Genomic DNA, 22676 nt, shown 5'->3' with positions numbered 1-22676 from the left:
GACCGCCAGGGAAGTCCCTTCTTTCTCCTGAAAGAGGTTCCCCTTGGCCAAATCCAACTGGACGCCAAAGGGCTAGGGAGACTGCAACCTAGTCCAGGACTCAGATATTGGGTAGGGAGGGCAGTGGGTTCCAGGGGGCAGGGGTAGGGGCAAACAGTATATCCAGCACAAGCAGGCTCTACTCGCTCTTATCAGAGGACATTTTTCTAGGAGTAATTTTCCTAGTCCATCTTCATCCATTCTGTTTAAGGAAAGAAGTACCTGGGAGGTAGGCTCTTTTAGAGTGGTTTTCAGACTTTCAGTTATCCCAGAACAAACCACCAGCCTGGGGAAGTGTTGAGCTGGCCTGATTCAAAGTGCAGAGGGCTATATATGGGGCCCTAGAAGCCAGTCCCAAGGTCAGCCCAGACCATCAGGACATCCTTTGGGCTGTCTGCTGACGGTGTACGCCTTGGGGATCCAGGGGTTCAGGCAGTACCGTCGCTAAGCCAAAGGCCCCTCTGTGCCTGAGATCAAGAAAAAACGGAGATACCTGATGGTTCTCTGCCTTCCCCCCACAAAAGAGAGATCCTGAGGGGGGGAACACCAGCAGGAGATTGGAGCCTACCCTAGGATATTTGAGAATTTGACCATTCTTGAGAAAAAAAGGAACAAATCCACACACACACAAAATCAATAAAAGCCAAATCCTCAATTATGCTCCACCCCAAGGTAGATAAGAGTCACGTACAGGTTTAAGACATTCAAATTCACTGTCATTTCAGAAATGTACAGTATTGATAAAGTTTGATTGAACAGAACAGGAAAAATCTTTATTGCTTCTCTTTTTTTCTGTTATCATTTCAATACTGTGAGCTTTCAAATAAAGAATATGTTGAAAAATATCTTAGAAATTTTTAAATTTTAAAAGTCGTGGGCTTCCCTGGTGGCACAGTGGTTGAGAGTCCACCTGCCGATGCAGGTGACACGGGTTCGTGCCCCGGTCCGGGAAGATCCCACATGCCGCGGAGCGGCTGGGCCTGTGAGCCATGGCCGCTGGGCCTGCGCGTCCGGAGCCTGTGCTCCACAACGGGAGGGACCACAACAGTGAGAGGCCTGCGTACCGCAAAAAAAAAAAAAAAAAAAAAAATTGAAAGTCGTGTGTGTGGATCCTTTCAGAAATTAAATAAAAATAGAAAGACACTAAACACTGAAAGCCTTTGAGACACTCGGTATAGGATCTACTCAGTGAATTAGCTACCGCCTTGATCACTCTGGCCTGGAGCTCAGGCTCTGTGACTTCTCCCCAGGAGGGCGTTCTCAAGAATGTGAGGATTTGTCTCTGGGCTACTCTTGGTTTTTGCTGTTGTATGTAACCATGGCAGGTTGCCACATACATGATAGGTGCTGAAGTTTATGAAATGAATGAAAGAAAAAAGGGAGGAAGTTATACAGTATATGGCCAGGCATATTTTTGAGAGAAACTTCAGGAAAAAACAGAAGCCAGCGGCTTCCCTGGTGACGCAGTGGTTGGGAGTTCGCCTGCCGATCCAGGGGACGCGGGTTCGTGCCCCGGTCCGGGAGAATCCCGCGTGCCGCGGAGCAGCTGGGCCCGTGAGCCATGGCTGCTGGGCCTGCGCGTCTGGAGCCTGTGCTCCGCAGCGGGAGAGGCCACAGCAGTAAGAGGCCCGCGTACCGCAAAAAAAAAAACGGAAGCCAAATTTTCTACTTACTCTAAACCCTGGGAAATACCACAGTGACGTAAATATGAACTATGCTGTACAAGAGTGTGACCAGAATGAGTTGACGTGCAAGAGATGATGACTCTCAGGCCTTCCTCCCTTCAGGACTGCCTGAAGACTGGAAGAAATTATAGTATAATGACTATGGAATGCTTATTCTATTTTTGCTAACCCTTCCTTTCTAAAAAGACTCTTAACGTTCAGAGATATTTTGTAGCATCATGAAATATGAGATTTGTCTTTTGCCAAAATTTTCCAACTAATATTGGGAAAAAAAGACATGAATAAGGAAGGAGGTCTTCCCAAATAATATGACCTTCAAAATATTCCCATTAAGTAATATTATTGTCCTTAATTTACAGATAAGAAATATTCACCCAAGGTACCACATGGAAGGTACCAGATGGTGAAACTACTTTGGAACTCGGCTGGACACTAGACCTATTCCTATTTAATGGCATTAAAGCTAAAGTCAATTACATTATGGCCTGAAACTGAAAAGGGAGAAGGGGAAGGGAAAAGCTGGCTCCCAATCTCCTAGGTAAAGAACCAAAACATACATAGACACTAAAAAATGGGTCTGTTGTCTCAGGCCACTAATTTACAGGATTCACTGAAAGGAGGTAAAAGAAGAAAGATTGAAAAGCTTCCTAATGAACAGAAGTTAGAAAACTACTTGTCATAATAAAATTGTTGATCACCATCACTCCTTTTATTAGGAACACAAATAGCAAGTGAGGGACTTCCCTGATGGCACAGTGGTTAAGAATCCACCTGCCAATGCAGGGGACACGGGTGCGAGCTCTGCTCCAGGAAGATCCCAGATGTCGCAGAGCAACTAAGCCCGTGTGCCACAACTACTGAGCCCACACACTGCAACTACTGAGCCCACGTGCTGTAACTACTGAAGCCAGCATGCCTAGAGACCGCGCTCTGCAACAAGAGAAGCCCCCGCAATGAGGAGCCCGCACTCCGCGACAGAGAGTAGCCCCCGCTCGCCACAACTAGAGAAAGCCCACGCAGCAACAAAGACCCAACGCAGCCAAAAAAATTTTTTAAAAAGTAAACCTGATCATTAAAAAAAGCAGGTGAAGGCTTCCCTGGTGGCGCAGTGGTTGAGAGTCCGCCTGCCGATGCAGGGGACGCGGGTTCGTGCCCCGGTCCGGGAAGATCCCACATGCTGTGGAGCAGTTGGGCCTGCGAGCCATGGCCGCTGAGCCTGCGCGTCCGGAGCCTGTGCTCCGCAACGGGAGAGGCCACAACAGTGAGAGGCCTGTGTACCACAAAAAAAAAAAAAAAAAAAAAAAGAGACCTGTACAGGCAGAATAATTGCAGTCCTGAATAGGACAGGCAATTAAATACAGACTGCAGCCCTGCATCTTGGGGTATTTTGAGGCATCTGATGGCATTGCACCTGGTTCCTGGGATTCGCATGTTGAAAGCCTTTAAGGCTTTCTTTTTAAATATGTATTTAAAGCCATTAAATCTCTCTTGATGAAGCAAACAAAAGAAAGAGCCTTCTACAGAATCTTGCCGCACTCCTGCTAATCCAGGAAAGCCAAATTTTTCAAGAGGGCAGCTCAGAGTCTCCGGTTCTCCTAAGACAGTTGATGCCCTGATGAAATCATTAAATCATTTCCACTGAGACAAACCATCATTAAATATATTTTATTAAAATAATGTTTTGATATTTTAAGAACATGCATGTGGTAAATAGTCAAACAGCATAAAAGAATATCCAATGAAATGTTAGTGTCTTCCCCCAACCTGCCCCCCTCACCGGCCCTACAGTCTCCTGGTTTCCCTCCGCAGAGGGAAATATTCTGCTTTAAGTGTGCAAACATATTTGTAGCCTTTATATATATATATATATATATAACATATATATATATAGCCTTTATAGATATAGATATATAGATATATTTGATAACTTTATCTCTTTAATAGTCTACAAATTTTTTTTTTAATGAACGTGAAGACAATTAGATTTTTAGGGCTGTACTTTGAAGGAAATAGAGACGAGAGAGAAACCGGGGATGAGAGAAGGAGCCTGATTTAGATGGGGTCACCAGAGAAGACCTTTCAAAGAAGGTGACATTTGAGTTGACCGTGAGACAGAGACAGACAGCAAAGTGAGTCAGGGTGGAGCGTGTTCCCCTGGAAGGTATCTCCACGGTTGGAAAAATCAAGGAGAAGTGAAAGGACTTGGTGTTGGAGGAACAATATATCAGTGTGATGGGAGAGGGGGACAGTGGTAGTCATGAGAAACAGGTAGTCTTCTCCACCAGTATAAAGAGTTTGGATTTTATTCCAAGTGCCACTGAGGCACTGAAGAGTTTTAAAAAGGGAGGTGAAATGTGTGGTTTACATTTCTAAAAGCTTACGCTGCTAGATTGTTTCCAAAGATGGCCTCAACAATCATGCCATCCCACGTGCCCCTCCGCAAATGTGACTTTGCCACTCCCTCCTCTTATTTTTCCTCCTCTTAAATGTGGGCAGGCTCTGTGACTTGCTTTAACTAACAAAATGCAGCAGAAGTGACAGTGACACTGAGCAAAGTCTGAGATAGGGTCATAAAAGACCTTGCTACTTCCTTTTTCACTTTCTTGGTGCCTTTAGCCACCATGAAAAGAAGTCTGGGCTAGCTTACTGGAGAGGCCCCATGGATACAGAGGCCCTGAAATGTTCCAGAGCACAGGAACATAGAGGCCCCAGAATTCCAGCCATCCATCTGAGGGGCCAGGCATGAGAGTGACAACAACTTGGATTCTCCAGCCCAAATTGCAACTACATGAGCAAGTCCAGCCCACTCTGCATGAAACACAGACTTGCTGTTACAGCTGAGCCCTGCCAGCCAACCCACAGAATCATGAACAAATAAAATAGCTGTTTTTTTTAAACCATTAAGATATGGGGTGGTTTGTTACATAGCAGCTGGTAGCTGATGAACATATTCTGGCTGATGTGGGGAAAATGGATTGTAGATTTCAGGTTGGAAGAACAGGAGATCACTTTAGTAGTCCATAAGTGAAATGAATGGAGGCAGTGGAAACTGAGAGAAGTGGATAGATGTGATATAAATTTTGGAGGTAGACTAGATCAGATTTATTGATAGCTTAATTAACATGGATGGTCAGGGAAAGGACTCGTACCAGACATTTGATTTGAGCAACTAGACGTATGGTAATGCCATTTATTAAAGTAAGTTAAGACCCAGATAGGAACAGGATTGGGGGATGGGAGGTGAATCAAGGTCCTTGATTTCTAACATTCTAGTTACTGTATATGGCCACAAGGCAAGCTACCTTAATCCTGTGATTTTGGCTGTTTCTTAGATGTCTATCATGTTGTCTTTGGTATAAATAATGAATTTTTCCAACTACAAGTCATGAATGAACTGAAGATGACACTTGTAAAAGTTCCAAACTAGTGAGATGGAATTGCTACATATGGACTTCCATAAAAAGTTAACTTTTTATTCATATGGATTTTTAAAGACAAGCTTCTGACATAAATGGTGCCGTAACATGAGAGCAGAAATGTCTTGACTGTAGAGTTGGCCAAATAGAGGTACTAACAGCTCCACATCTGTAGATCAGTTTAGACTTGGCAACCCCTGCCTTGGCTGGGAGGGTTACACTAACTTCAGTGATACAAAAAAGCAGATTCTCCAAGACAAATGACCTTATTAAAAATCCACAAGGGCTTCCCTGGTGGCGCAGTGGTTGAGAGTCCGCCTGCCGATGTAGGGGACACGGGTTCGTGCCCCGGTCCGGGAAGATCCCACATGCCGCGAAGCAGCTAGGCCCGTGAGCCATGGCCGCTGAGCCTGCTCGTCCGGAGCCTGTGCTCCACAACGGGAGAGGCCACAGCAGTAAGAGGCCCGCGTACCGCAAAAAAAAAAAAAACATCCACAAGAATGAGAGAGTTCCCAAGATGGTAGAGTAGGAAGGCCCTGAGCTCACCTGCTCTCACGGGCACACCAAAATTACAACTATTCACGGAGATACTGTTGCTGAGAAAGACCAGAACCTACCAGAAAAGACCTTCTATAACTAAAGATATAAAGAAGGAACCACAACAAGACAGGTAGGAGGAGAGGAGTTGCGGCACAGTCAGGACCCGTATCCCTGGGTGGGCAACCCACAAACGGAAGAATCATTACAATTGCAGAGGTTCTCCTCAAGGAGTGAGGGGTATGAACCCCACATCAGGCTCCCCAGCCCGAGAGTCCTGCACAGGGAAGTTGAGCCCCCAGAAAGCTTGGCTTTGAAGGCTAGGGGTGCTTACTTTAAAAATTTTTTTTTTGGCTGCACCACATGCTATGTGGGATCTTAGTTCCCCGACCAGGGATTGAACCCGTGCCCCCTGCATTGGAAGTGCAGAGTCTTAACCACTGAACTGCCAGGGAAGTCCCCAGTGGTGCTTACTTTCGGGAGACCCAGAGGGCTGTGGGAAATAGAGACTCCACTCTCAAAGGGCGCACATAAAATCTCACCTGCTCTGGGACCCAGGCCAGAAGCAGTAATCTGAAAGGAGCTTGGGTCAGACCCACCTGCTGATCTTGGAGAGTCTCCCAGAGAGGCAGGAGGCAATTGGAGCTCACCCTGGAAACACAGACACTGGCGGCAGCCATTTTTAGGAGCTCATTCTACCACATGGATGCTGGTGCTAGCAAAAAATTTTGGAATCCTCCCTCTAGTTTATTAGCCTTGGGACCCAGCCCTACCCCCATCCACTAGACTGTAGGCATCAGTATTGGGATGCCTTAGGCCCAGCAACTACCTGGGTAGGGATACAGCCCCACCTACCAGCAGGCAGGCTTCCTTAAGAGCCCCTGAGCCCACAGCTGCCCTTGGACATGGCCGTGTCCAACAGAGGAACCAGGACTTGGCCCTACCCACCAGGGCACAGGCACTAGGCCTGGGACTCTCAGGGCCCTGCAGCCAGAGATTCTGAGACCCAGCTTCCCCCACTGGTGGACAGACAGAAGCCCCAGGACCACCAGAGCCCTGTAACTTGCCATGGCAGGACCCAGCCAACCCACCAGCAGGACAGCACCAGCCCTAGGACCTGTTAGGCCCCAGCTCAGCCTACCAGCAGTCCGACACCAGCTCTGGGACCCCTGAACCCTGCAGGTAGAGACCCCAGGACCTGGCTCTGCCCACCAGTGGGCTGGTACTAGTCCCAGGACCCAGCTTCACCCACCAGTAGGTGAGAACCAGCCCTGGGATCTCCTGGACCCCAAACCCATCCACCAATGTGTGGACATCAGCCCCAGTCCCACAGTCCCACAGCCTGCCTTGTCAGGACTCAACCAACACACCAGCAGGCCAGCACCAGCTCCAGAATACCAAGGCTCAAGCCTTGCACACCACCAGGCCAACTCCAACTCTCGCTCACCTTGGGGCCCTCAGCCAGTGGCCCTGGGATCTAGCACCACCCACCAGTGGGCTGACACCAGCTTTGGGACCCCCAGGGCTCTGCAGCCAGAATACCTGGGAACTGGTTCCGCCCAACAGTGAGCTTGCACTAGCCCTGGGGCCCCCAGGGCCCTGGGCTCACCCACCATCAGGCCAATACTGGCTCTGAGATACCTTGGACTCCTTAGCCAGCCACTCCAGGATCCAGGTCCACTTACTGGTGGGCCAGTACCAACTTTGGGAAAGCCCAGCACCTGCAGCCAGCCGTGTCAGGAACGGGCCCTACCCACCAGAAGGCCAACACTAAATTCAGAAATTTCAGCTCCACAAGCACCCACCCCAGAACCCACCAATGAGCCAGCACTAGACCCAAGACCTACTAGGGTTGCGCCACCAGCCACCTCATGACCCAGCCCCACCAACCAGTGGCCGGCAGCCTCTGCACAAGGCAGGGTCTGGCAACCAAGCAGACTGAGGCCCAGCCACGCCTACCAGGCTGCCCATAGTAACCAGCTCGCCACAACAGAAGGACGCATGTTGCCCACATGGGGGCATCCCTAGAGCATATAGCTCTGGTGGCCAGAGGGGAGTGCACTGCCAGGGCGCATGGGACATCTCCTCAAAAGGCCAATTCTCCAAGGTCAGGAAACAAAATCAACCTAGCAGATACATAGAAATAAAAAGAGCAAACTAGGCAAAATGAGGTAACAGAGGAATGTATTCCAAATGAAGGAATAAGCTAAAACCCCAGGAGGAGAACTAAGTGAAGTGGAGATGGGCAATCTACCTGAGAAAGAGTTCAAGGTAATGATGATAAAGATGATCAAAGAACTTGGGAGGAGAATGGATGAACGGAGTGAGAAGTTAGAAATTTCTTAACAAAGAGTTAGAAAATATAAAGAAGAACCAAACAGAGACAAAATATACAATAACTGAAATGAAAAATACATTAGAAGGAATCAACAGTAGTTTAGATGATACAGAGGAACAGATCAGTGAGCTGGAAGATAGAGTAATGGAAATCATTGAAGCCGAACAGAAAAAAGAAAAAAGAATAAAAAGAAATGAGGACAATTTTAGAGACTTCTGGGACAATATCAAGTGTACTAACATTCGCATTACAGGGGTCCCAGAAGGAGGCGAGAGAGAGAAAGGAGGGAGAACATATTTGAATACAAAGAGCTAAAAACTTCCCTAACCTGGGAAGGGAGATAGACATCCAAGTCCAGGAATAACAGAGAGTCCCAAATAGGATCAACCCAGAGACAAATACTACATATCATTTATATGTGGAATCTGAAAAAATAAAACAAGCAAACAAATAAAACAAATGAAACAAGTAAACAAATAAAACAAATGAATATAACAAAACAGAAAAAGACTCACAGATATAGAGAACAAACTAGTGGTTACCAGTGGGGAAAGGAAAGGGGGGAGGGGCAAGTAGAGGTAGGGGATTAAGAGGTACAAACTACTATGTATAAAATAAATAAGCTACAAGGATATACTGTATGGCACAGGGAACATAGCCAATATTTTATAATAACTTTAAATGGAGTATGATCTATAAAAATTTTGAATCACTATGTTGTATGCCTGAAACTAATATAATATTATAAATCAGCTATACCTCAATAAAGAATACTTAAAACCATAAGGAAAATCTACAAGAATGAAATCTAGGAACTGTCACTTATACATACCACTTAATGTTACCTAAAAACATGGCAGATGCTGTCAGTCAGCTACTTACCATCCATCCCCAAACCCCTTCTCTTCTCCTGTTTCCCAAACTAGCAATGGGGAAAGTCAGATAGTACTCAAACTCTGAGACTCCTTCACGTCTTGTCAGTAAGAAGATAGGGGGAATCCTGCTGGGGAACTTCTAGGAAAGGGTTTGCTTCCTAATAAAAGATGTCAGGGTATCAGAAGAGCCCCCTGACCCCACTCCCTCACCCTTTCCTGCTCTGAACACAGTTGTGTGAGAACATGGTACTTGGAGTTAGGAGGGCCATCTTGCAGCCTTGAGGTAACAGGCCTTAAGACTAAAAGCCTGTCCTGGAAATGGCAGAATAGAAAGAAGGAAGACCCTGGATGACCTTGCTGAATTATTGTACTCAAACCTGTAAAAGCCTACCCCCCAAACTTCTTATTTCATGAGAAAATTAAAAGTCCATTTCTTTTTTTTTTTTTTTTTTTGATGTTGGAGGTAGGAGTTTATTAATTAACTTATTTATTTTTGCTGTGTTGGATCTTCGTTTCTGTGCGAGGGCTTTCTCTAGTTGCGGTAAGCGGGGACCACTCTTCATTGCGGTGCGCGGGCCTCTCACTATCGCGGCCTCTCCTGTTGCGGAGCACAGGCTCCAGACACGCAGGCTCAGTACTTGTGGCTCACGGGCCTAGTTGCTCCGCGGTATGTGGGATCCTCCCAGACCAGGGCTCGAACCCGTGTCCCCTGCATTAGCAGGCAGATTCTCAACCACTGCGCCACCAGGGAATCCCAAAAGTCCATTTCTTAAGTCAGTGCTTCCCTACCTTGACCAGTCATGGCACACATATTTATATGGCACACTGACCTAAACGGACAGGCTGCTTGCAGCCAGAGGTGACTGGCCCAGAGACTTTGGCCGCCTCAGGCCCTGCCCAGCTGTCCCAAAGGCTGAGGGGGATCAATAACTTGGCCATATCAGTAACCCATTTATGGCACACAAGTAGTGGTGGCAAACCAGTTGGGAAGTTCTACATAAACCACTGAAGGTGGGGTTTTCTGAACTTTGCAGTAAAACATATCCTAACTGATACAACATATAACCTTTATAAGTGGAGGGAGGGAAGGAGGGATAGATGGATGAAATGTGATCATATACCTATCGGTGAATTCAGAAGTTATGTCATATTCAGAGGATCCTAGGAAATGTGTCTCAGGATATATCAGGAGATAATCACAGCTTCATTAGAAAGGGAACTTGGTTTTGCTTCTCTCTGTGCTTCTCACTTCCTTCTTCTCTCTCTGCATGAAAACTGGCTTTCTGTGCTTCCCCCACCAGATGGCAGGAGATGGCTGCTCCACCTTTCCAGGCCCAGTGATAGTGGGCTCAGTTTCCGGAACTAGGCTACCTGGGTAGCCTAACTAGCTGTGTGACCTAGACCAAGAAACTTAACCTCTCTGTGCCTTGATTTCCTCATCTCTCAACTGTTTATAATGTTATATACCTCAATAGGGTTGTAGAAAGAATCAAATCCATTAAATTATGTAAAATCATTTTTCAAGGTGAGCACAATATAAGTTTTAGCTATTATTATTTTTGATTCCTAGGCAAGAGAATCTGATTAGTTGAGTTTAGGCCAGTAATCCATTCCTAATGCCCCAATCATATTTTACATAAGACCATATACTGCTACTCCTTTAGCACATGTACCTCAGCTATTATTTAATATTTGATTGAGGACTGTATTCACCACTAGACTCTAGGACCATTGCTTGCGTTCATTGTTTTGTTCTCAGTGCCTAACACGGTGGTCAGAGCCTCTATGAAGCATAATTCTAGGGCGCACCATTTACGTTGTATTTTATGTGCAATATGGCAGCTTGACGGTGGTCCAGTGCCAATAAGTATGCTGAATCAATGGCCCAGTCCACTATGGCTGGGGGTGCAGCTTGTGGCTGCAAAGGTCTATCCTCATGAGTGGGGAGACAGCTCTGAACCAAAGGGGGAAAAGCTGAATAGAAACTTCCAAAGATATCTACCATGTGCCTCATGTGGCCAGGCACAGGGAATACAAAGTCAAACAAAGTCAGGCAGAGATTGCTGGTGTCATAATCCCCTCACCACTTTGTCCTTAGTTTGATATCCTTAACTGTTCTTGAGTATCAACATACTCGAGGAAGGAAGCCCAGGCTCAGTGGGGTTGAATCATGATTGGTTTACACTGGGTATGATAACCAGCCCCTCACCTTTGTGAGCCAGTTGTGATCAATGACATGAAAGGAAAAATAGATTTAAGGGGCAGCTGTGAAGAATTTGTTCTCAAATTAAAATAAACACAGTGAGAAGGCCTGCCCCTTTCTCCTGCCTAGATGTCAAGCCAAAGACAAAAGCCAGTACTGAGGTGGTACAGTGGAATAATAGAGCCTAGACCCAGATATTTTTATTACATAATTTTTTATGTATTTAAACCACTCTAGTCAAGCACACTCTTTCCAGCAGCCAAACACATTTTAACTGATAAACATGGCCCCTTTATCTTTATAAGTGAAAGTGAGTGAGGGAGACAGATCAGATAATCAGTAGCTTAAGATCAGGAACTGAGAAGGCGGCCCACTACCATCACTCCTATTCCACAGTGTACTGTAAGTCTTTGATTGCATAATAAGATAGGAAAAAAGACAGGGTTTCCCTGGTGGTGCAGTGGTTGAGAGTCTGCCTGCCGATGCAGGGGACACGGGTTCGTGACCCGGTCCGGGAAGATCCCACATGCCGCGGAGCGGCTGGGCCCGTGAGCCATGGCCGCTGAGCCTGTGCGTCAGAAGCCTGTGCTCCGCAACGGGAGAGGCCACAGCAGTGAGAGGCCCGCGTACCGCAAAAAAAAAAAAAAAAAAAGATGAACAATCATACCTATAATTGGAGAAATACAGGGCTTCCCTGGTGGCGCTGAGGGCCCGCCTGCCAATTCAGGGTACGTGGGTTGGTGCCCCGGTCCAGGAAGATCCCACATGCTGCGGAGCGGCTGGGCCCGTGAGCCACGGCCGCTGAGCCTGCGCGTCCGGAGCCTGTGCTCCGCAACGGAAGAAGCCACAACAGTGAGAGGCCCGCGTACCGCAAAAAAAAAAAAAAAAAAAGACAGAGGAACTGAATAGTCGAATCTCAGAAACAGAATGCTAAGTGAAAAAAGCAAGTTGCAAAGGAATCATGCAGAATGATTCCACTTACAGAAAAGTTCAAAACCAGGCAAAACTGAACAATACAGTATTTAGGGCTACATATGTTTGTGATGAGAATTATTATTTTTTAAATTATTTTATTTTATTTATTTATTTTATTTTTGGCTGCGTTGGGTCTTCATTGCTGCGTGCGGGCTTTTTCTCTGGTTGTGGTGAGCAGGGCCTACTCTTCCTTATGGTGCACGGGCTTCTCATTGTGGTGGCTTCTCTTGTTGCGGAGCACGGCCTCTAGGCATGCGGACTTCAGTAGTTGTGGCTCGTGGGCTCTAGAGTGCAGGCTCAGTAGTTGTGGTGCACGGGCTTAGTTGCTCCACAGCATGTGGGATCTTCTCGGACCAGGGCTCGAACCCGTGTCTCCTGCACTGGCAGGCGGATTCTTTACCACTGCGCCACCAGGGAAGCCTTTGATAGGAGAATTATTAACATAAAATTACGGACTGTGGTTTCCTCTGGAGGACAAGGAGGGTATGATCATGGAGGGGCACATGTAAGGTTTCGTGAGTGGAAGACTTAGCAAGGGATGGAAGTCAGAATGGTGGGCTGAAGGACCAACTGCAGCTAATGTCGCAAAAGACAGCTAGTGCAGTCAACTCGTTAAAGAAATGTTGCTGGAAATAGGAGCAGATTATATTCTCATAGAACAGTGAAGGCTGTCATTGGTAGAGTAGAACTTTTTTCTCATGAGGCAGAAGGAGAAAGTAGTGGGGTGGATGTATGAGGCTGGCTGTGATGGAGCTGGACAGAGAGGCAGAACGGAACTGAAGGCTGGGAGCCTCCCTCATATACAGGGAGCTTTAGGATTCTCCTTTCATTAGGTGTCCAAACACTGTGTGCCCACTTGGAGACAAGCAAGCGTGATCTCCAAGCAGCTCACCCACTGACTGCTTTGGCTCTCATGAGGCCCCTCTGCCAGGAATTGCCATTAACTAAGGTCCAGGAACAACTGAAGACCAGTCAGTTCCCAGGAGCATTCACATGTCATATAGGCTGGCTTCTGTTCCTTTCAGCAGGATTAATGTGCAATTGCTCTGACTGCCCATGAATGTAACTTCAAACTCCATCTCATCTCGACCTTGTGGTGATGTCATAAAAGCCTCCCGGAGGAATGCAGCACTCTAGCTTTGGTTGTCTATTCAAGGGACTATAGCTAGGAAAAGTCTTTAATCTGGAAAAGTATAAGAAGGAAATGATCAGGTTGAAAGGTAATGGGTGCTTACCTTGACCTTGGGGGTTCGCCTAGAACTCAGCAGTGACCTGCCTGGAGAGAAACCCAGAGCTGATGAGCACGGAAAGAAAATGTGTTCTAACAGCTTTAGATGGGGAGTGACAGGGATGGGGGCAAATCTGAAGAAAGCCAAAGGATACTCGGAAGAGAGGTTTCACACTCTACCACGTAAAACCCTAGCTATGCCTTTGGGGTTGGGGGAAGTTCAGAAGTAGTGGAGGAAAATCAAGCACTTACCCTTTCCTGGTATGCATAGGGCTGTTTGGATTTCTCCTGCCTAATGTTCCCTGAAGGAGAGAGGGAGATAAATATCTTAAGAAAAAGTAGGAGATGATCATGTTTCTTTTTCCCTGGAAACCAGGCCTATTTCAGAAGGGATAAGAAAAATCCTGTTCAAAATAAGCTCAGGGAAGACCGAAACTCCATTCTAGGTTTCCCCACCTCCCTCTGCAGCTCTCTGTGTTCAGAGAGCAGATACCTGTCGCGCTTCTTCGAAAGGTTGAATGAGGTCCTACTCATTCATACATTCATTCAACAATAACTTACTGAGTGTTCGCTATGTTCAGGGAACTCTTCTAGATACTGATGTAGTGACTGTGAAAAACAGACAAAACCAGACCAGTTAATGGTATGTAAAGTGTGATTTGAATATAGGAGGCAGGAACGTTCAATGCTTTTGCCCGTTTCGTATGGGATGCTTCCGACAAGCTATTAGCAGACAAGCTTTTTGGAATAAAGGCTTCCTTTCTTTTCTCCAGCTTTCTAATGAGCCTGGATCATTCATCATTGTTGTTCAGCTTCTGAGACATCCCGGTTAAGAGAACTACAAACATATTGAAATGCACACTTGGCCACAGGTTGAGGGATGGTTTCTCCACCCGAATCCCCTCTCCCTCCTACAAACCTCCTGGCAACCCCTGCCAGGAAAACCTCACCCAACTGCATCCGCCGCTTCTCTCCCTCTTTATAAGGATGGCTCTCAGGAGGGCGCGGAAGCGGCAGCGGCCCAGCAGGGAGCTGGCTGCAGGCCAAGGCCAGCCCGAGAGCCCTGGGGGCCCCACCTCCCCTCGGGCCGCTGCCGTGCCCTGACCGGCCGCTGCGGGGCGCTGCTGCCCCAGCCTAGGAGCGCGGGCGCGGCGGGGCGGGGCGGGGCGGGGCGCGGCGGGGCGGGGCGGGGCGCCGAGCGGGCGGCGGGCGCGGCGCCTCGGCCACAGGTAACCTGCGGGAGCGGGGAGCGCAGACCGGCGAGCGGCGGCAGGAGGCGGCGGCGCTGGGCGGCGCCGAGGCCCAGGGCCCGCCGGAGCCAGCGGGAGCCCGTGCCCATCGTCTCCCCTCGCCCCCCACGCTGTCGCCGGCGTCGGTTCCAGCGGCGCGGAGAGAAAGGTACTGTGTGCCCTCGCCGGGTCCCTTCGAGACCCTTCTTCATCCCAGGACAGGCGTCCCCTACTCTCGGGGGGCCTCTCATCCCGGGAGGACCGTGTCGCGGGTGGGAGCGCCCCCAGGTCGCTGTCTGTTTGGGGAGGAGTCCCAGACAGAGCGCGTTGCCCCCTTTTCTGCGGCCTCTGGGGAAGCCGGCGTGGGAGGGGGGGGTCCTTCCTGGGGCACCTCCCTTGTCTCTTTCCTTCAGTTGCTTCCCTAGAATATAGAACTTTGGTGGGAGGAGGCAGAGAACTTTCTCGTCTTTGCTTGTCCCCCTCCTCTTTCTCCAGTGAGCTCAAAGAGTTTGTAAAAAGTGGGGGGCGGGGCGGGGGTCCCAGACCGGGCGCGGAGGCCGGCCGTCTTCGGGCGTAAGGGAGGGTCCCGTCTGGTGGCCAGCGTCCCCCGCCGTCCCTGGGCCTGCGGGCCGGCCTCCGAGTGACCGGGCTCGGCTCGGACGCGACAGCAGCCTGACCCCTTCCCTCACCCCTTCGAGGACCACAAAGGTCTGCAGGCGCCGCACCGTGGGGCTGCCCTACCCCCGAGAGGTCCGCTCTGGCTGGACTTAAGCTCTGTAAAGAGTTAGCAAGTGGCATCTCCCCGGGCTCAAGGGAGCGAGCACATTGTTTGGTTTGAGTTCAGACATCAGCTCCTGGACACTTGTCTTGGAAATTTCAGTGTGGTGCTTCCGGTAGATTTGAGGGGCGGGAGGGGAAGTGGAGTCTTATTTGTGACCCTAGAGGAGCGTCCGTTTCCTAGAGCGGGTCAAGAATGTTTTCCCGGGGCTTACCTGGTGGCGCAGTAGTTAAGAATCCACCTGCCAATGCAGGGGACACGGGTTCGAGCCCTGCTCCAGGAAGATCCCAGATGTCGCAGAGCAACTAAGCCCGTGTGCCACAACTACTGAGCCTGCGCTCTAGAGCCCGTGAGCCACAACTACCGAAGCCTGCGTGCTCCGCAACAAGAGAAGCCACCGCGGTGAGAAGTCTGCACACTGGAAAGAAGAGCAGCCCCTGCTCGCTGCAACTAGAGAAAGCTTGCGTGCAGCAACGAAGACACAACACAGACCAAAAAGAAAATAAAAAGAATGTTTTCCCTAAAGCATGGTGAGATGGTATAAGTGGTGGTTGAGAGATCCCCTTTGGGGTCATGAGATTGAGTCTTGATGCCACTTGTTAGGTGTGTGACATTGGAAAACCCACTTCTTTAAACCTCAGTTTTTAGAATTGTAAACTAGGTGTATTATACATTACCTGGGGGTACGGTTGTAGAAATTAAGTGAAATGATGCAAGTGAAAAGCTTGGCAGAGCGCTCTTGAAGGTTGGGCATCCTTTTTGTGAGTCTGTTGGATGGTGATATTCATTCACATTGAGCTAATGTCTGTTAGGCCAATGGAAGTGGGAAGCACTTGGGCAGTGAACACAAACACCCCTGGGTCCACGGTGGTCCCACAGTGTACTGATGGTCTCTGACGTAGTTTCCCATCCTTAAAATGGCAATAGCAGCCTGTTGTTCTCCTGCTGTAGTAGGTGCCGGACTATACATATTTATCTTTCATCATCCCTAGCAGGTGCTTAGTATCTGGTAAATGAAGAATTTTTTTTTTTTTGATTAGGGATATAAATTAAAATTGGAAGAGTTTTCTGCCCTCTAGGTCCTAAATGAGATGGGGAGAGTGGAAGAAGGGTGTAAAGGAGTAAGAGCCCAGAAAACAACTGGTTGCATGTTGTTGGGAGGTATAAACCAAGGGTGATAACAAAATGCTAATTTGTTGACTCCTTGTTCGGTCGTGGCACCAAAAATTAACCTTAGCTTCCCACTCAAACTCATCAGCCTCTCCAGAGCCCCTCCAGATAAGCATATAATCCAAGTAAAAGCAGACGGCTTGTGATCCAACTCTGCTTAGAGACGAAGTACTCTTTCAACTCCCAAGGCCCTCGCATATTGAAATTCTGGTGCTGCCACTGTGGCCTATATCATTCATTCAGAAAGTATCAAACAGAGAGGTACAAATTAAAGAAGAACACAAGGCACACCCAGGTACCCATCACCCAGCTGAAGAACCAGGGCATCCTCAGAACCTTGCAGGCCCGAGCACTCCTCCCTGTGGCATTCCACTTACTTCTCTCTCTCTCCCCAAGGAACTGATAGTCTGGATTTTGTGTTTATTTTCCCCTTGCTTTTCACCTTAATATCTTACATGAAAAACTCTGTGGAAGGGAAGTTTCCAAACAAGCCTTTCCACAATAACCTGGAGCATTCCTGTAGAACGTAAAAGCAGGATATTGAGAGTTAAGATGCAAACCACAGAAAGCTGAAAGTACCAAAGTGCTGGGACGGGCAGGCTGGCCGTCAGGGTCTGCCCCCAGTTTCCTTTGGCACAGGTTCTGCGGGTGTGTTCTGTCTGTGTCAGAGAGGGCCAGTCTCTTCCAACATAGCTTGGAGGCTGTAATTTTGAAAGCTTTGCTTGAGTCTCTAAGAATTGGAAAAACAGTAATTAGTGTGCATGTGTTTTAGAAGTGTTTAAAAAAAATACCAGTTTTCCAGGGGACATTGTATGGGATTTGAAGGATTAAGCCAGCTGAGAGTGACCTTTAAAAACGGTTTTAACCTAAATTCTTCTTTTTCTGGTTATGATATTTGTGTTAGGGACCTTAAGTTATTCCTTTGGGCTGAATCACAGGTCTCCTCCGTGAATCTTACACATTCTGACATTTCTTGGTTAAGGCAAAGATTCCTAAACTTGGTTCATGGCCCCCTTAGTATCTAAGTAATTTTTTCAGTGTCCCTAGATTTAGGTAGTTAGTAGTAGTTAGGTTGAAATAACGTAATAAGTATTTATATCCTAACAACATACAAGCTGTTTGAAAAAAAAAGAATGCACATAAACTGAGAGAAAAAAATTTATATCATTCTTAAATAACCACAGCTACAAAGAGGATGTGTGTGTGTGTGTGTGTGTGTGTGTGTGTGTGTGCGCGCTGCACACACAAACTTTGGGATCAGATTGGATCCCAATCTCATTTCCTGTCCCACGTTAATTTTTCTGAAGCACTTGCTTTTTATCACAGCAACCACTGAAAACCCAAGCTTTGCAGAGATATGATGTCATTGATAGGAATGTAATGGGATCTGATGTTGAAGCTGTGGACTGCTCCAGTCTGTAAGTTCAGTGTCCAGCACATTGAGTACACTGTGTTTCCCTTGAAATTTTCAAAATTCCTACGTTTCCCCTGTGCATTTTCTACAGCTCCTGAGCGCCTTGGCGCACAGTTGGGGAATTGTTGGTCTAATGTAAAACCCCCTTCCCAAGAGAGATCAGTTACTAAGGAAGGTGTCTGCCTGAAGTAGCCCCAGGTTAAGCTTCTGGGTACAGTGGGCTACATCTCGGTTTTCTCCTCTGTAAAATGGAGTGGCTAGAGCCTTCCTCATAAGGGTCATTCAGAGGATTAAACTAGATAACGTATGTAAAACCATCTACTAAAGCCCTGGAATATAATGGAGTCTCAAGAAATGGTAGCTGTTTTAATGATTGTTAAATAGTACTAAATGAATGTCCAGTAATAGGTGTATGTAATTGCCCCTATTTAAGAATAGTCAGTACTTGAAATCTCAACCTTAGCAAATAAACTATGAGGTAATTAGTTCACATTATAGGATGATTTATCATTTTCAAACAGAAAACTCTGGTGTACCATTGTGACACTTTGATTTTTCAGACCATCCTTGGAATACTCATTTTCATTTGCCACCATGTGCCCTGGTTTGGGGAGGAGGTCATAACTGATTGGATTGAGCCTGAACTTTGTCATAAGACAAAGTCTTGGGAAGTTTGGATGTAGGTTACAGGCCAAGAAATGTTTCAAGTAGGATTTAATTTCCGTATATACTTTTGGCACAGAGAGCAGATAATCTTTTCAGATTAAACAGTTTTTATTAAATTGTAGAGCATCCCATGATAATTCCTATCAATAAGTGGTACTTGTTAATCCTCCAAGGAAAGGTTGACTTGGATAGCGATGTCACAGATGGCTGTCATGGTGCCTTTTAGGTAACATAGACCTTTCCTCCCTTGTCCTATTCCTTGCCCAGACCTCAAGCATAAGCTAGGACCAGGTGATATTTTAACAATTTGTGAGAGTACACTCAATAGTGATGTTTCCCTAGCATAGTTGTAGATTCTTATTGTTGCTTTCTTCAGTCATTTATCATTGGGAAGCCTATACAGTGCCATAGGTGATGCTTCCAAATTGACATAAAATTTTTTTCTGTTTGTTTTGGTTTATAATGTTGAGGGTTTTTTTCTCCCTGTGTAAAATTTGGATATATGTTTGTGTGTGAGAAAGTATTTGATTCTTCTGAACTGATAATTCCATTTTTTCCATTTCACGCCCATCTATAAATTATCAGCATTATTTTTACTTAACATATTGCTCCTTTCTTAAAAAATAAGAATTTCATATCTTGCCTTGGGTTAAGCTGATTATATTTAACACTCAATATCTTTTTTTTCTAAAGTATAGCTGACTTAACAATATTATATTAGTTTCAGGTATACAACATGGTAATTCAATATTTTTATAGATAATACTCAACGCCTTATGGTTTTAGGGTATAAAGTAGAAAACTGCATTGTAGATAATAAAATGTGGATTAGAATGAATTGCTTTCTACTTTTTGTCTGCAACTCTTAATTAAAAGAAAATTGAGAGTCAGAAAGTTTGAGCATCCGTTTAACTATTAGAATCTGATATTAGGCACAAAGTGCTTTGCAAAATGCTTGACTCTTTTTCTTAAAGGCTATAATCCATTTATAGTTATTATAAAATATTGGCTATATTCTCTATATTGTACAATATGTTCTTGTAGCTTATTTTATACCTAATAGTTTGTATCTCTTAGTCCCCTACCGCTATACTGCCCCTCCTCCCTCCCTCTTCCCACTGGTAACCATTAGTTTGTTCTCTGTATCTGTGAGTCTCCTTCTTTTTTTTGTTGTATTCACTAGTTTGTTGTATTTTTTAGATTCCACATATAAGTGATACCATACAGTATTTGTCTTTCTCTGTCTGACTTATTTCACTTAGCATAATGCCCTCCAAGTCCCATCCATGTTGCTGTAAATGGCAAAATTCATTCTTTTTTATGGCTGAATAATATTCCTATGTGTTTATGTATATATATACCACATCTTCTTTATCCATTCATCTGTTTTTATTAATACATTTATTTATTTATTTATTTATTTTGGACTGTGTTGGGTCTTTGTTGCTGCGTGCAGGCTTTCTCTAGTTGTGGCGAGCGGGGGCTACTCTTCACTGCAGTGCGCGGGCTTCTCATTGCGGTGGCTTCTCTTGTTGCAGAGAACGGGCTCTAGGCACGCTGGCTCAGTAGTTGTGGCACGCGGGCTCTAGAGCACAGGCTTAGTAGTTGTGGCACACGGGCTTAGTTGCTCTGTGGCATGTGGGATCTTCCTGGACCAGGGCTCGAACCCGTGTCCCCTGCATTGGCAGGCGGGCTCTCAACCACTGCGCCACCAGGGAAATGCTGTCCATTCATCTGTTGATGGTTACTTAGGTTGCTTCCATATCTTGGCAATTGTAAATAATGCTGCTATGAACATGGGGGTGCATGTATCTTTTCGAGTTAGTGTTTTTGTTTTTTTCAGATATTTACCCAGGAGTAGAATTGCTGGGTCACATGGTAGTTCTATATTTAGCTTTTTGAGAAACCTCCATGTTGTCTTCCATAGTGGCTGTACCAGTTTTCATTCCCACCAATAATGCAAGAGGGTTCCTTTTTCTCCACACCCTCTCCAGCATTTGTTATTTGTGTTCTTTTTGATGATAGTCATGCTGACAGGTGTGAGGTGATGTCTCATTGTGGTTTTGATTTGCATTTCCCTGATGATTAGCAATATTGGCATCTTTTCATGTGTCTGTTGACCATCTGGGAACTGCTTGACTCTTAATATCTTCATGTAAAACTAGGAAAGGGTATGTAAGGAGGAAAAGATTTAATTTAAATTTGGGAGTTTATTGGTAGCTGAATGGACTTAATTTCATCTACATCAGTGATTTGTCTTCAGTTCCAGAATTGAGATTATGGGAAATATTTCTGTCCATGATAGTAAAAACATTCTTTAAAAAAAGGTGGATTTGGGACTTCCCTGGTGGCGCAGTGGTTAAGAATCCGCCTGGCAATGCAGGAGACATGGGTTCGAGCCCTGGGTTGGGAAGATTCCACATGCCGCGGAGCAGCTAAGCCTGTGCGCCACAACTACTGAATCCTGCGCGCCTAGAGCCTGTGCTCCGCAACAAGAGGAGCCACTGCAATGAGAAGCCCTCGCACTGCAACGAAGAGTAGCCCCCGCTCGCCGCAACTAGAGAAAGCCTGCATGCAGCAACAAAGACCCAACGCAGCCAAAAATTAAATAAATAAATGAATTTATAAAAAAAGGTGAATTTAATGGAGATAGATATCAGCAGATAGTAACTAAGAATGGAGAAGTAGTTCGAAGTAAACTAGTATTAATAGCTAAACAGGAATCAGCAAGGCTTTTTTTTTTTTTTTTGGTTTATTTTTGTTTTTGTAAAGGACATATGCTTTGAGAAATGTTTGTAAAAGGAATAAATACAAAAGAATAAGGTCAGTTTTCCTTACAGATATTAAGTAGATAAGAGGTGAAAACAGAACTTAGTTCTTTCAAGGTTGTGACCTTTTCCACATTAGCTCTAGGAACCCTGTTCTCCACCGTTGTTGGGTTGTATGGAGGGGCACGTCCGGGGTCCTTGAGGAGGATGGAAGGACATTGGATGGACATTAGGAAACGTAGTGTAGTCCTGGCCACCAGCTTGCGGTGGAGCTCTAGAAAATATCTCAGAGCCTCAGTTTTCTCTTCACTAAGAGGACTAGACCAAAATATTATTTTTTAAAAGGTATGGTTTTGTGAAATCCTTCATATTCACAGTGTAAAAGCAGCACTCTTTTTTTTCCTCACTTCTAAAGATCGGTGCCCTTGAATCAACCTGATGGTCTGTGAGCCAAAGAGAGCTAATGAGATTGTTAACCTCATGTAACCTGATGACTTCCTTTTATTATGAACATCAATAGCTTACTGTGTAGAGCCCTTTCAGACTATGTATGCGTGTATTCACATTTTAGAATATAAACCCAAAGTACCATCTTATTCTAAAACCTGATTCCAAGGTCAGAAAATTTATATTCTTTCTTCAGTAAATTAGAGTTTTCAGTTTTTAAAAATGTCAGCATTTTATTCTAACTCTAGGAAAGTCCCAGGGGAATCCGCTATACTAGGAGATTGCCTCTAGGTGGTGAGTTTTAGGAGTATGGGTGTTTTTCCCTCTCTGCATCTTTACGGAAATTTTAAGGCTTCTTACAATGAACATATATTTAGTTTATAATCAGAAAAATAAATTAGTTAAAAAGTTTTAAAAATTACACAAGAAAATTCATTATTAATCAAATGTACTAAAAAAATACTTTGTTCCCATAATAGAACTATTTAGATGTTCGAGTAACTAAAATATTTGCTTAATGAGAGGTGAAAATGTAATGACATGAGATTGGACCTATTTTTTTTTAAGTTTTATTTATTATTTATTTATTTATATTTGGCTGTGTTGGGTCTTTGTTGCTGTGCACGGGCTTCCTCTAGTTGCGGCGAGCAGGGACTACTCTTCGTTGCAGTGTGTGAGCTTCTCATTGTGGTGGCTTCTCTTGTCACAGAGCATGGGCTCTAGGCACGCAGGCTTAAGTAGTTGTAGCACGCAGGCTCAGTAGTTATGGCTCGCAGGCTCTAGAGTGCAGGCTCAGTAGTTGTGGCGCATGGGCTTAGTTGCTCCGTGGCATGTGGGATCTTCCTGGACCAGGGCTCGAACCCGTGTCCCCTGCACTGGCAGGCGGATTCTTAACCACTGCACTGCCA

This window comes from Phocoena phocoena, chromosome 12 (genome assembly GCF_963924675.1).
Source record: "Phocoena phocoena chromosome 12, mPhoPho1.1, whole genome shotgun sequence".
Taxonomy (NCBI): domain Eukaryota; kingdom Metazoa; phylum Chordata; class Mammalia; order Artiodactyla; family Phocoenidae; genus Phocoena; species Phocoena phocoena.
This window is presented reverse-complemented; position numbering follows the sequence as displayed.